The following is a 13,581-nucleotide window of genomic DNA, read 5'->3' as shown; positions in this document are numbered from 1 at the left end:
ATATTCTCGGAATTGCCTCTTATGCCTGCTCTGTTTTATACATGCAGTTGTAATGAAAGCATAAACATTTTTCCTGACCATAGAGCTCATCTAATCTAGTTCAGTATTTATTTTGAAGATCAGTATAATATTTTGTAATAGAATAATGAATATTGAACATTTGCTTCAACTTCATGCACCAAAAGATATGCGTCAATGTCGACAACAAAGCAAACACTCGTATGAAAATTATTGATATAGCAAATTGCAGTGTACGAACATTTAAATTATCCTTTGGAGTAGTGAATTTCTAAATATTAATACCCTTGGAATTAATATTATCTTCAATATTTTTACAAATACATCGTTTGAAACTATATGTCGCAATTACGCCATTTTGGTTTGAGAACAATAAATTGTTTGCGTTTTATTGAGCAATGCTGCAGCACCATAATTATAAAGTAAAATTTTATGAATGGAAATGTAAATAATTGGCTACCTAGAATATATATATATATATATATATATATATATATATATATATATATATATACTTATGTATTCTTAGTCTAGGACTGAAATTATGGTCAAATAAAATATAAGAAATATGTATAAATATATAACAATAAGTAAAATTTTATTATTGTCATACATTTATTCATATTTTTTATATTGTATTTGACCATAATTTCAGTCCTAGATGATGAATCCGAAAGCTAGGAAAATATATTAAAGTTAGTCCACTTTGGTGTTTCCTTGTCACGTTCCCAAGAAGAAACCGTTAGGCAATGTTAGGAATATTCCTATGAGAGTTGTTTTAAATTAGAAAAAGAGGCAAAAGAAACCCACGAAATGTTAAAATACGGTGATAATATAATATCTGTTGTATGAGTGTTTCTTCCTATAACACTTTCTATCTCGTCCGGATGTTGGCGTACAGCACTGATATTCTAGCGGACTGCTTCCCGGAATGTGGTAGTTAAGCCGAACCATTTTCTGAAGTTTTGGAATCACGATTTTCCTCTCCATGTTGGTTTCTTTATGACCACATGTTTTCCTTGAAGAATCAGCTGCAGTATATAGCTATATCGATTTGCATTCCTTATTAAGTGACCCAAATAGTTGAGTTTTATGTTTTTGATATTATGATTGACCACATGTTGTATTGTTGAGTATTTGTAGTATTTTGGATTTGATAACCTAATCAATCTTTTTTTTAAATATCCTCCTATAACATCATATCTAAAAAATGTCCAGTTTCTTCATCAGAGACCGCGATCATCTTGCTGAAGGATGTTCTAACCTTTTCGATAAAAATATTTATTTCCACTAAATGATCCCATTTATCGGCCTATTTACTATTTCTATTCGTTGTTGATTCACTATAAGCTGGTTGTAAGATATTCATGGACGTTAGAAGTGGATACCATGAACAGACTCGAGGCTTTTGAAATGTGGATCTTCCGTAGACTACTAAAAATATCATGAACTAAACATATACCTAACGATGACGTGCTTAGACGTATGGGAAAAGAAAGAGAGTTACTTATAACAATAAAGAGAAGAAAGACCGCTTATTTGGACCATATTTCCCTAGTAACAAGTATGATATACTGAAATTAATAATAGAAGGAAAAATCAATGAAAAGCGTGGACCTGGTCGCTGACAATATTCATAGTTAAAAATCATACGCGATTAGATTGGTATGATCTATAATTCGCACCACTCGGAACCGAAATTTTCGCCAACCTTTGATTGGAGATGACACCTGGAGAAGAAGAAGAAGAGATACAATGTTCACTAATTATCGTGTTTTGTTTACGTTAAAGTTAAGACCATATTGTTCTGCTTCTTCTTCTAGACAGTCTGCAATTTTTTTTAATATTTCGCAGTTTAGAAAAATTGTAATGTCGGTTTTATGACTTGTTGTGAGTAAAGGTTTAAGAGTGAAAGAGATGATATGCAACGTTATCTTACCCAAATCGAAAGATATTAATTTGATGAACAGTTAAAAATATATATAAATGAGTGAAGGAAGAGGAGCAGTTACGTCCTTCGACGACAAACCTCACTCATTTAACCTCAGCAGATTTAGTACCCCACAGCTTTTGACTTCTTCTGAAGATGAACTGTGTCCTGCAAGGGGAACGTTTTGATACTATTCCTGAGGTTTAACAAGTCACGAAACGGATTAGATGAATAATTTACTGAAAGAAGTTTTCTATTCATAGAGTCAACGTTGTGATGAGTGCATTACTAAACAAGGGTAGTATTCAGAAGAAATTATTACACGGATATATAACATTCGCTCATAAGTAGATAACACAACTACTATGAATTTGATTAAAATGGAATTATGATTAAAAATTTTTAATAGATTGTTACCTCAATTTTTTTTAAAACTAAACGTATTATTAGAACGTGTCTAAGTAGTACCTTTCTCAAAATCTGGCTAAAACTTAAATAAAGAAACATCTTCCCATTGACATGAACGTTTTTCGGTATACGAAAAGAGCTGTTGAAGACGTCTTGAAGAGTCTGCTACATCTTCAGATGCAATGCCCAAGATAAAGCAGCTAAGAAGTTTTTGTAAACAATGCTAATCAAGAAATCGAACATTACAAAAACATTTGTATATATCTATATATGTATATATAGATTTGAGGTCTAGTGTACATTGCGACCCAAAAGATTTTTTGTGCACCCTTTCCTGCTGCATTACTGGGGAACCTAGTGTTTCCTTAGTGTTTCACACTAGCGTCTTCAGGTGTTTGTAGAGGCGAGAGTGCCCCGATAGAACTCCTGTTAGTATTCGTAGATTGTTGATACATTCAGAAGATCTACTATGATTATAGTTTTACAGATGAGTCTTTGGTTTTGCTCCTATCTACCTTCTTACAAAAACATTTGAAAAGTGTTCTGTGTTTTTGTGTGGGAAACATTCCAAAATAATATGTGAAAGGTTTCGTGAAACATTTTGTAATATGTGTTGTAATAAAAATGTTTTATTTGCTGTTTGTATAATTAGTTATTTTTTTTTTTATTTCAATTCAATCATATTTTTATTAGATGTGACGAAAGTGTTAAAAATAATTACATTTTGTTAAATATCAAAATATTACCATATAAATTATTTGATAAAAAATTTGATTCAGTTTATTATAAATGCAAAATTCGTTTTTGAATTTTTTATCTTATTATAATAAATTCATATTTTGTTTTTTATCTCGTTGTTCACCTATAAATGAATAATTATATAATCGTCATTAAAGTCAATTGGAATGTGAAATAGAACTTAGGTTGTAGATTATCTAAAATTCGGCTAACGCCTGAAGGCAGAAAGGATGTACTAAGCATCTCTTTTTTAGGAACACATCATTTTCAACGATGTGAAGCTAAATTTATCATATATTACACTACCGGTCAAAAGCTTTTACCCATAATTCATTCAATTAATTTCAAAATCATAAACTTCAACACAATTTTCTTTCATATTGTTGAGCGAAGATTGAAACGGTGTCTTACAAATTAAAAATAATAATCTCCGTTATTTGTTAACTTTTGTAAGTTTTCAAATAGGTGAAACTAAGCAGCTATTGATTGACAGTCTAGCGATAAAAAACTTTAAGGCCGGCCTCGAAAACCCACAACCGTTGAAGATGAACGTATTGTATTAATCAGTAAACGTGATCGACGACTCACGGACCCAGAAATAGGAGCTAAGATCAATGAATCTACTTTCTTTTGAGTACTTCTATAGTGGAAAGGAGATTGAAAGAAGCCGGCTTTTTTGGAAGGGAGGCAGAATAAAACTAAGAGGCTGGTATAGGCTAAAGAGCATAAAAATTGGACGAATGAAGAGTGAGAAATAGTTCTATGAAGTTATAAGTGAAATTTTGAGATTTTTTGGTCTATAAGATGAGTGTTTGTGCGCAGGGCAAAACAAGAACAGATGTTATATCCAAGTGTAATGTCGACTCTAAAACAGGAAGGCTCGGTAAAGTTTTGGAAGAAGCTTGAATGGAGACCTGGTGAAGAGATTTTGAAGAAAAAATTCTATAAAAAATTGGAAATGGAAAATGTACTACGTTCTGGCCAGCGCCTGATCAACAGATGTATCTTCTAGAATGACAACGATTCTGAGCATTCCTTGAAGCTATGAAAAAAGTATTTGTGAGGATTGGAGCTTAACCCGATTGAGTTGTTGTGGGTCAAATTGGACAGGGAAGTTAGGAAGCAGTGTGCTCTATTTTTTCTTCACATCTTTGGATGATTCTGAAAAACGAATGGTACCAAATAGACAATGTTTTTTTATTGAAATTGCTACAGAGAATACGAAAATTTTTCACCGAAATAATAAAAGCAAAATGGTACTCGATGAATCAAATAGGTAACAATTAAAGACTGTAGTTTCACTATTACTATAATCTTATACATATACGTTCTTACTTTTTTTACGAACAAGTCCACGACAAGGGCCGTGAATTTTTAGCATCAAGTCCCGGAATACCCCGAAGACACTTTCAACACGATATATCACAAGTCTCTACTATCTATTTGAAAAAAAAATTGAGATTGTATCTGTCGTTCAAAGGGGAGTGAAAGAAGAAATCAAATTTTCACATTGAAGAATTTCACTTTATAATTTATGTTTGGCGTATTATGGGATTATTTGCTCATTTCGTACATCTGTCTAATGGAAATTCTTCCTTTCTATTCAAGACCCATAGCCTTCGTTTCGTTTAACTCCCCGATCTTATTTATATTTTGGATTCGACTTAAAACAGCTCAATCTAACGCCACCATTACCCTCCAATGATCTTTAATTGATTCCTACGTATGTTAGTTATGTTATCTATTTTTTTAATATTCATGGTTTTGTTGCCGTAGGAACATTTAAAATTAAGATTTCAAGGTATTTGGTTATAACCAATCTTCAATAGCTTATATTTAATTCCGTTAAGTTGGGGACCTTCTTTTCTTACAGTATACCGTCCATGGTTTGTCCATCAAAATCTATTTTTGAATATTCAAATAATTATTATAATTAAATGCGAAGATTATATTAAGTGGAATTAACTGAATCTTCCTAAGTGATCAATATTTGTATTGTATTATATTTATTAACTGAACATATTTAGAGCAAATATATAGAAAGTTTTCAAATTTTATCATATTCATACAACATATTCTACTTTTGCAATCTACTAGTATTTGCAAGGTCGTTTTTTATACCTAGAAGGCAAGATTAGATTGTTTGTAATAGTTTTAGTAAATTAACAGGTGCGTGCGAACAGAACTTTCCCACAGAGGGAAATTTGAAGAGGTTCACAGTTATTACAATCAACATAGTATGATTTCAATATTTAACTAAACATCAATCTTCAATTATTATTACAGTCATGTAATCATTATTGATTCATTCATTATTTCATTATTATTATTATTATTATTACTCAATATTTTCGATAGAAGTTCCCTACAAAGAGTGAATAAATAGCTTAAAAGGCAATAATAGAAGGGAAAGGGTAACCTTTGTTTTATAGATTTTGAGAAAGCATTCGACAGGTCAATAAGAATAGCATATAAAAATCCCTGGAAGTCAAAGGAGTAGAATTAATAACCAGAGTGAGAGCTTCATAAAAAATGTGTCAGAGCTAGGCGAAAACTATCGAAGGAGTAGATGAAGATGTACACTAATCACATTCTTATTTACCATCGTGTTAGATGAATAAACAGAAGAAAAAACAAAAAGACAAATTAGTATAAAGTCGAAAATGAAAATTAAAAACTCCAAAATTACTTTATGCAGATGACATTATAACAATGTAAGGAAATGAGAAAACTTGAACTTAAATATAAAAAATGACAGTTTATAGATAAAAAATATGAAAATACACCAATACAAGACTAAGACATACTGAATACACCACCTCTAAACCAACACTCACGCTCGTTTCGATAACCAATTTATCGTCTTCAGAGACTGGAGGTAAACTAAAGTCTCTGAAGACGATAACTTAGTTTTCGAAACGCGCGTCAGACAGTGTAATTGTAAGTATTGATGTAGAGGTGGTGTAAACAGTCTATTCGCCAACGGTTCCAGAAACTCCAACTTAGTACGAGACTAAGATGATAAGGCGAAACTGGAAAACGCAAAAGATAAAACAAGATGTATCAAAAATAGAACAACTTCAAGGTTTTAAATACCTTGGCGCGACACTATTACAAGATGGAAAATTGGAACAAGAGGTAAATGAGGGGACTAGAGCGACAGGAAGATTATTCAAGACAATTAAAACACAGTTTCTATCTAAAAACAAATAAGAACAGAAATATATTATATCGTTATCCAAATCCTTATTGACATATATATCAGGTAGACATAACTTAAACAAAAAAAAGCAAAATAGAAATAACATTTCTATCCAAAATAGATATGACAAAATAAAGGATAGGAGAGAAATTATTAAAGAAAATTTTAACATAAAACAAAACCAGAGAAAGACAGCCAAGATGGTTTGGGCACTTCATGAAAGAATACACAAAAATAAAAAAAAAGAGGAAATGAATAAAAGAAATGAAGTTGGAAGGGGATAAACGAGGAATAGCAGGAAGTTCAACACGAGACACGTGCAATGACCCAATTCTACTAAGCCTTACACAAAAAGACATCAATATTAAGTGATTTGAGTATAGTAATTTATAATTTAACTGTGTGAAATTCGTATTCAACAATAACTTCTATAATCCAAGTCCAATACAATCATTCCATAATTTTATTAAGCATAAAATGATACTTTCTATGCACTTATCACTAGAAAATTTTTGTTACTGCGATATATTCCTCTATTCCAGTGATATTTTAATGGTGTTACCAAAATCCTCAGTCAGTTACTATGGGAAGATTCTTCAATGTCACAATCAAATTCGGCATCACTTGTTTTAAAACTAGCTTCTCCTTAGGCCTATATTTTTATATCATCATAGAGAATATATAGTGGGAAGTGTGAACACAAATATTTGGAATGGTAGTCTGGAATTGATGGGCATAAATCTGTTTATTTTATCAAATAAAAGGTAGACATTTCATTTCTTCCCGCAGCTTTGCATTCCATTCCTTTGTAAATGCCAATCATATTAAACCAACAATATCTGAGCCATTAACTTAAAATTTTCCCAAGATTTATTATCGTACTTTTCCAGCAACATCTATAGAATCAATAATTTTTTTCATATGAATCACTAGTACTTTTTCATGTAACAAATTTTTTTTTTCATTATTTTGGCAACCGTCAATAATTTCAATAATTAGGCTAACGATTTGACACGATTACGTGTTTCGTAGAATGCACAACAAGAAAGGCATTTTGTTGATAGATAATACATCATCTAGGATCTGTCTCAATTTTTCTTTTGAATTAGTATTCCCATATCTTGATGAATACTTTTTATATTTTTAACGCAACTTTTCCATTTGACCACAAACTATTTGATCGTTTGTGTTGTGTCATCAAATTTAATATAAACGATGTTTTTTCCCAAATAATAAAACTAAGAACGCACGTAGGGTGCTTAAAAAAATCAGCAAAGATGAACCCTGTAGCTCAACTTTAAGGGGTGGCTATTTTTATTTTAGTTGCATTTTTTACTAAAATTGAATTTACACATAGTTCTCCCAATTTTTCACAAAAAATCATTTTATATTCTTAAAGTTGGGTCCTCGAACTTACGAAAAACTTTACAACAATGTATGATTTCCATATCATTAAGACTAGTTACAGCAATTAAAAAAATTAGTAAATTCTGAAATTTGGAGGAATACCTAATTTTTTCCCAAATTAATAGTCAGTTTCATATTTTTATGAATTATAAATTTCAAAAATGTTTTCAGTACGTAGTATTGGTAACAGCGTTATGCGTTATTAATTAGATTTATTTTTCAGTAACGAGTTTTTTTGGTACAATTCAGGAATTGTTTATCTTCTTCATGACATGGAAATCATACATTAATGTAAAGTTTTTCATAAATTTTTTTGTAGAAAATTGCGTGAGCTATGTGTAAATACAATTTTTGTGAAAAAGAAAATTTTCTCATTAATCAAACGGAAAACTAAAATAAAAGCGACCTCTTAGAGTTGAGCTACAGGACTCATCATTGGTAAGCATTACCGCGGATATAGTTGCAACATAGGAAAAAGTAGTAAGGAAGTAGTAAAGACCATCAATTAGCTATGACAAATTTATTGAAGGACACAGTGATTGCTTTAAAAATGATTCAATAATTCATAAATTTGACACTAAAGAATTGGAAGATATAATTTTTGCGAGAATCTCAAAATGGATCACTAAATAATAAAAATTACCAAACGAACTATATTCTGAAATCATTATTTTCATCGTAAAACTCGTTAATTCCAGTGCAAAAATTCTGTAAGACGAAAATACTCAATTTTCCGCGAAGCGTACATTGAAGATTCTACACTCAACCAAATAAATGTATCCAAGTGCATTTAAAACGATCAAAGAATAAATTTTGCTACTTTAGCAGTCAAATCAAGTTCAAGTATACAAAATCAAAACATTCTCTTCTACAACAGAAATTAATCTCTATAATTATTCAAACTGTTCGGTAAATATTCACCTTAGAGATTTATTTAATTTATAATTAAATAGAAGGTTGTTATACTCCAAATTGGAATACATTTAGTTCTAAGTTATAAAAAATTTGATCGTGTCTAAAGTACGAAGAATGGGACGAAGACTAGGGGAATGGATATGTGCTTATTTTCATCAAGGTACCTAGAGACCGAAGAAAGTTTCAATATTCACCTTGATGTTCCATTATCTCGGTTGTTAAATTGGCTCCTTATAAATGTGCGGGTTCATCTATGATAGATAGTTTATTGTCCTTCCATATAAATCACTATTTGGTTGTTATGTTACAATTTTTTTGATTACAGTTAATCACAGTTATTAATGACATCGACTACATAATCATTCACTTTTCAGATCAGTTAATGATTTTTATTTAAATTTTTTAAATCCTTTTTAGTAAATTTTATTTATTTAGTATATTTTATTTATTGCTGTTTATTTACCTTCAAATTCAAGGTAAAACTATGAATATTGTTCTGTCGAAATGACCTATTAAAGGATTATTAATAATAGAATTTAAATATATCATATTTTCGTCATATAACTCTTAAATTATTGACCTACCTTGACTACAACAAAATTTCACAACTATTCACTATATAAAATTGAAGCCTAGTAAACAAAGATCACTTCTCAAATACCAATAATACAGAAAAATTTTGTCCAATATCAATTTTACTAGAATGTCAACAACATCCAGTAGAAGTAGTACCCACCATCAATATGAACGCGCGTATACTGAATTAACTTAAACTTGACTTAAAAACAAAACTGAAAGTTAATTGATGAGAGATAATGCAACGAGAATGGGGAGTAATTGGGAGGGAGCAATTATAGTCAAATTTAAAATTGGAAAATTTATAAACGTTATTTAAGTAAAATAAAAATATTTTGAGGACGTCGAATGCCTAGAAATCTTTGCTAGATGAATTATAAAAGGAACTAAAAAATAGGAATTGGTTAAAAAAATTCAAAAATCTGTCTTGCTTTGTATACAATTCGTCCAAATGATACGATGAGATAGTATAGTGTTTAGTGGGCCATTGATCTAAACAATCGTGGAAATTTATATGAAAATATAACAACGATTGATACCTCACGTTCATATATTGTTTATTGATGACGGTTATCTATTTTTTGTTCTTTATAGCCAACAATCACGTACCGGAAATTGTATACCACAGATAAATGCTAATAAATACTAAGTATATTCATAAGAAAAAATATATTTTTCATTAATTTTGCTCTTCGTTAGCAATAAGCTCATACCAACGATAAATCGATGATTGCAAGCATTTCCAGATTATAGGTATCACTATCATGACGTAGGTCCAGTTTATGCAATTTCTGCATATTTATTCCAAGATATTTGACATGTTAATGGAGAAAGATATTTTGACTTTTTGAGAACCGCATTGCCAATTCTTTAGAATACATACCGTCAGCTATTCGTCGCGACATATTCTCACAACATGATGGTTACCCCGCACATTATTCCATATTCCATTCTAATGTTCTCCTTCATGCAGATGATCTGAAGCTATATCATTCCATATCGAACATTGATGACTACCTCTTAGTTCAATCTGAAATAGATACAATTTGTGATTCGTGCGATAAAAATGCATGGACTCTTATCTTATTTTTCACTAGAAAACTTAAGTCCTTTCATTTTAATTATCGCATTTCTAATAATTTACTTAATACATCTGCAACATTCAAGATCTTGGTGTTACATTGGATAGTAAATTAAATTTTATTCAGCTTATTAATATTATCCTGGTGGTGCCTTTAGAAATCTTGGTTTCATACTGAGAATCTCTAGACAGTTTACCGAATTTCAAACCGTATCTTTACTTTTTAATGCATTCCAAAACTAGAAAATGCTTCACTTATATGAAACTAAACTAAACCGCTTTAACTTAAACGATCTAGTGACTAGACATATGTGCTCTTCCTTGATATTCCTTAATATTGAATTACTAGGTCTTTTAAGGATGCAAACTCCTAGAGTTGCCATCCGGTCTCACTCTTTATTCCACTTTCCAGTTGCTAAAACTAACAATCTCAAATTTTCTTTTTTATATAGAATGAATCAATATCACTGTCATACGCAGACCTCTCTGGATATTTCTAACATAAAAAAGAAACTTTTTACCATTCTTTAACTTCCTCATTAATCGTTGTCATGGAATTCTAGAACTGCCTACTTTTTTCGTACTTTTGTGTGTATGTTATTTACACTTCATCTAAATGTAGCATTGTTTATTTGTAATTTCCAACTTTAATTGTTCAACTTCTAACTCTTTCGTTCGGCATTTTTTAGATCAAACATAACCTGATAGGTGCTTAGGACATGAAAGTTCATAAGTTCATTTGGCCACCCAGATCTCCAAATTGAACTTATTTAGATTTTATTTGCTTTTTTGTTTGTGAATCGCATTAAACTAGATCTTACACACTCTTTTTCATATTTTGTGGTGGTTACAGAATTGCCAGAAGGACAAATGAATACTAAAGAAAGATCATGTGAAGATAACGCCAACCATACCAACATCTTCGAATTGTACTTTTTGTGTCTTTTGAAATATACCTCTGAATTTACTTCTCAACCTTTCTGACAATAATAAGTCATATTATTCGCCCTTTCACTACCGTCAAAAGTAAAATATGACCTTTAGTCGATAATGATTTCCAAACATTTAGCGGGCGAACACTCATCACTGAGACTTCTAAATTTGATTTTTGTTTCATTTATTGCTTCTCAGAATATTTGGGTACCGATTTTCTTGATTATTGAACCACATTCTGTGGTTTTAGAATGTTGCTAACATATTTTTAAAGTGGATTTTGATATCTCCGCCCCTCTTTGGCAAACTGCTCCCAGTTTTCCATGAGCTCCTTTAACCAAAGCTTCTTTGTCCATTTTTGGCATTATTTTTGATTTTCTGCCTGATCCTGAAAATCTTTCAATAGAAATACCTGGCTCAACACGCCGACAGACATCGTAAATTGTTTGTCTGGATATTCTATTCATACAAAGTGATTAACAGTAAACGATTTCTTCAGATCTTGATTTTTTTCATAAAACTTGGCAAATATTTTACATTTACCGCTTTCTTTTAGATTCTCTATATTTGAAAATAGGCTTCTTTCTAAAAGAGACGTAATTTTTAAACTTACTTGACACATTTGACAGCTGCCAAATTACAAGAAACATTAATAACATTCAAGTCATCGCCTACTTTATTTGCTAAACTGTCTAAAAATGTATGATTTTTTTCTGTTTTTGAACCCTTAGTCCAAGATTGAAATATCTCAAATGTATCATATCAAAAAGCCGTCGTGACAATTCTGCGAAATAGAGATTACGTGTTCCAACCGGGCAGTTATCGTTATACGAATGACTCTGTTCCAAACGACTTAGGCATCGTTTGTGAACAGTTTCCGAGATGGTCTTTTCGACACTTGGTTGATAGCAGCAAGTTACTTGAGCTGTGCATAGCAGGATATTGCGCAGAAAATATCATTTAAACATTTCCAAGAACGGTCTAGATCAGCAGGTTGGAACGAACCTTAATAATGTAAAATAGTAATATAAGAATTTCACATTTCACATAGCAAAAGTGAAGACTCTCAAACAGATAATCTCAGACTTTACTAAACTGTTCAATAAATCGATTAATTGATTTTGTAAAACAAACAATTTACTTGACAAGGTCGAAGGATTACATAAGAATTTAATCAACAAATTGGTTAAACAGATATGAAAAAACAATTAATTTTGTATAAATTTATTAATTCATACTAAAATCACAAAATGTTGCGCAGGAAAATCTTTTCTCACAATACATTCACTTCCTTCAATTAGTCCTGGAGCCAGTTGAATTTTCAACTAGTCATTCCGTTTCACCCAATTCTGCTTGTTCTGACAGAACTCACCTTAGGAGTGAACGTAATGACCTTCAGCTGGCAAGGTAGTGCTGGGTCCATTTGATCCAGGTGTAATAAACTCCGTAAATTCAACTCATTCCGGGATGGTTCAAACTGAATAATATGGTAGATTATACTGTATATTTAACAAAAAAAAACCTTCATCTGCATATAGGGTGACGAAAAGTTGATCGCATAACTGAAATACTTTCTACCCGTGAATTACCGGCTAAATATTTTATTTTTGTTAAATACACTATAAACTATAGGTTACTTTCAGTTAGATAGTTAATAGTTCATTAAATTTATTTATACGTGTAACTTCTCAGATACGTTTCTGATTTTTATAGGGCGCATACAATTTTTACTTTGTGTCATGTGTGTCAATACTTGCTAAAAATTATTGTTTATAAAATTATTTTGAAGGTGAAAATTTGTTAACCTTGATAATTATTTCTTAGCCTACTGCCAATACTAAAGCAAATAAGTAAATTATCTAAATACGGCTGCAGGTCAGCTCTCTGAAGCGCTTATTGGGGTCGGTCGCACAGGTAGCGGACCCTACTTTAACATGGAGCAAATAACTATTGCAGTCTCGGTTTATAGGTATACTTCTTGCAAATATTGTCTGCCCTATGTACAATGTCGATTTTGTACCACGTTGTATAGAGACCCAAGCCAACTACACGCAGTTTTTCAGCGCCATTTTCCGTAGTCCGAATCATTTAAAAAATTGTAAAAAAAATTTCATTACATTGTACGCATTTGAATATAATTTTTGTGCTACTCATAAGTAATTTTAATTATATAATAAAATAAATAATACTCTTTACATGATTAATGCAAAAGATCACTTGATAAGTATTGGCATACACGAAAAAAATGTATAATAAAATCATTACAATAGTTGTATAAGTTGAAATAAGAGTATTTCGTAGTTTATTTTAATATATAAATTCATTTCCGTCACCCTACATGCAGCTGAATGTTTAAATATACAGTATAATCTA

General features: G+C 30.9%; 1 protein-coding gene across 1 annotated transcript in view; it reads right to left on the bottom strand.

Annotated features, from left to right (window-relative positions):
- Window positions 1-9,492, bottom strand: part of LOC130902402 (uncharacterized) — a 64,545-nt gene extending 55,053 nt beyond the window's left edge. Inside the window, exon 1 of the mRNA XM_057814530.1 lies at window positions 9,203-9,492. The gene's annotated coding sequence lies outside the window, so the exon portion shown is untranslated. The remainder of the gene's footprint in view (window positions 1-9,202) is intronic.
- Window positions 9,493-13,581: the final 4,089 nt, after the last annotated feature.

Source organism: Diorhabda carinulata, chromosome X (genome assembly GCF_026250575.1).
Source record: "Diorhabda carinulata isolate Delta chromosome X, icDioCari1.1, whole genome shotgun sequence".
NCBI lineage: Eukaryota > Metazoa > Arthropoda > Insecta > Coleoptera > Chrysomelidae > Diorhabda > Diorhabda carinulata.
The sequence above is the reverse complement of the archived record's forward strand: the minus strand, read 5'-3'. Positions and strand labels throughout refer to the sequence as shown.